Source organism: Trachymyrmex cornetzi, unplaced genomic scaffold (assembly GCF_001594075.2).
Source record: "Trachymyrmex cornetzi isolate Tcor2-1 unplaced genomic scaffold, Tcor1.1 scaffold1354, whole genome shotgun sequence".
NCBI lineage: Eukaryota > Metazoa > Arthropoda > Insecta > Hymenoptera > Formicidae > Trachymyrmex > Trachymyrmex cornetzi.
In genome coordinates, this window is record NW_017295933.1 from 23,849 (window position 1) to 26,402 (window position 2,554).

The 2,554-nt window shown below is 31.0% G+C and overlaps 1 long non-coding RNA gene across 1 annotated transcript in view; it reads right to left on the reverse strand.

The window, feature by feature from the left end:
- Window positions 1–2,554, reverse strand: part of LOC108770835 (uncharacterized) — a 6,639-nt gene extending 4,085 nt beyond the window's left edge. Inside the window, exons 1-2 of the long non-coding RNA XR_001940621.1 lie at window positions 2,541–2,554; window positions 1,603–1,804 (exon numbers count right to left, since the gene is read on the reverse strand). This is a non-coding gene — a long non-coding RNA (uncharacterized LOC108770835). The remainder of the gene's footprint in view (window positions 1–1,602; window positions 1,805–2,540) is intronic.

Below are 2,554 nucleotides of genomic sequence, written 5' to 3' on the forward strand. Positions count from 1 at the left end.
TGTACTATCGACCTTGATTGAGTTGGGTAATCGGTTTAGCATCCCCTTAAGGCCATCGGCGTGATGTCCCTTAAAATGCATATAATTACCCAATGAGATTTTAAGGCCTAAATTTTAAGCTTTAAATCCTAAGCCATAAGAAATTGATCAATCACAATCGAATGTGAGAAGAATAATCGAATATAATTGGTCAATTCTTTACGGCTTAAGGCTTAAGGGGATGCTGGAGTGTTCTGTTCTACCATTAATTTTTAAAGAGACTCTTTTCTCTTAATTGTGTTTATGGATTGAAAAGTCCTTCTCCACAATTAAAGTATCAACAACAACACAGGCTGCCAGCTACAATTTAATGCAAAAAATGAAAGAAAATTAAAAATTGTAGTTTTGCCACCGGCTCCTGCAGTCTACTCGTCACAATATGTGCTGCATATAAGAGTTTCGGATTTTACCCGTTTAAAATAAGTAGCCACCAGCCTACAGAAAACTTTGAAGAACAATCCTATGCTTTTAGAAACGAGGTTGGGGCTTTGGTGTATAAGAGAAAAGAGTCGCTAAAAATTTCGTTCGTATACTACGAATAAAATTGACGTGAAGCCATGAAATCGTGCAGTATTTTAGTTGATCTCTTTCTAAGAGATGGCGTTGCAATATGTTAGATAAGGACAGATGAATGCGTTTGAGCGAGACACAACGATATATAATAAGTATAAGAAATGAATGAAAGTTGTCACTGTTGTCGAATTTGGAATTTAAAAAAGTCTGTACTATCGATCTTGATTAACTTCGACCGTCACTCCAGCATCCCCTTAAAGTTTAAGTTTCACGCCTTAAAATCCTACTGTGGACGCCGCCGCTTTATAACTCGAAAAGTACTCAATGAATATAAATTTTATTATAATGTTTTGAAAGCTGTCTCGAGGCAAGTTAGAGAATGTATGTATGATTTTACCCGAAGCTGTCAACAGTCAAGAAGGAATTGCGAGAAGGAATTATACTGCAGTTTTTCATATTTCATTCAAAGAAAATCAATTTTTCAAAATCATGAAGATTATCTCTATTTTTTAAATGGCATTGTATAATTTTTTACGAATTTCTGAGATGGATTATATATTCTATTCATTTCATATTCCTTTCTTTATAATCAAATTTTCCAACCTCGTAGAAAACCGAGACATTCATACGAAAAGTCAAGATCAAAGTAACGATCATGTACTTTTATCTCTAGAGCGAAAACGTGAAAAATGAAAATTTTTTGTATGTATGTGTGTATATGTACATAAAAATCACTTTTCACAATTCTGTTCTAAAGAAAAAGTTATATGATCGCTACCCAAATCTGTCGACCTAAATATATTTATTATTAGATATATTTATCTAAATAACAACATCATATGGATCGAAGAGTTATTCAGTGAAGAAATTCCGTATGCACCTTGACTCGCGTTGACTCTTATTAGCCTGACTACGAGGTCTGAATTTTTATGTTGCTATATAATAAAGGTTGGTTGGAAAGTTTGAAGATTATGGAAGAAAAAGTATGAAATGAATGGACTATATAATTGATCTCGAAAACTCACATTTTAAATATTAAATATAACTTACTTGCAATAATTCACTGTTTAAGTTTCCGTTATCGTACCACGTCACAATCAGTAGAGTCAGAGTCGAGCTCTGTCCAGGCTTTCATTTCTCCATTAATTCGCATGAAACGATTCGCATGAGCAATGGCTATTTGACGGGTCAATAATTTATTGTTATTCATACACGAATGTACGATTTAGATCGGTATTATCTTGCTCTGCATCTACAAAGAAAATCATGTATGCAATTAATGTATTATGCAAGTGAAATAATAAAGAAGCCATTGAAGAATTTATTGAAAAGAAACAATATAATACGAATTTATAATACGAATTCCTCATTGTTTTTCAGAATCTACTTTATTTTTGCCTTTATATCTGATTGTAAAATAATCCATAGCTGGAATTTTTGCTCTTTATCACGTCTATTAACATTTACAAAAGTTATTTTATAATTTTATTATCTCTTTTTCCAGTGAATTAGAAGTGATTAGAACAGCTTCATTGGAAGCTGTTGACTGAGGGCCACGCCCATGCCGCGCATCGGAGAATATATCGTACGCTAAATACAAGCGTATGTTAAAAGGACATAACTGAAAGTTATCGATGGTAATTGTGGTATCAGAGCAAATATAATACACCACTGTGTGTCAAAATAAAAGAAAAATATGTTAGAAATAAACTAAAATTGAAGGAGAAGAATTATTTTTATATGTATAAAATTTTATATGTATAAAAAAGCAAAAATATACAAAATTTTGATAAAGGAATAGATATAACTACAATAGAACAAAATATTAAAATTAATGATCATTATAATATCATATTATATATATATTAAAAATACATATTATAAATTCGTGAAACGATTTATCAAGAATAAAATTTAATCAAGAATAAAATTGTTGATATTTTCCGATCATTATGTTCAAAAAAATATAAAAAATTAAAAGGACTTACTTATCGTGCTCGTG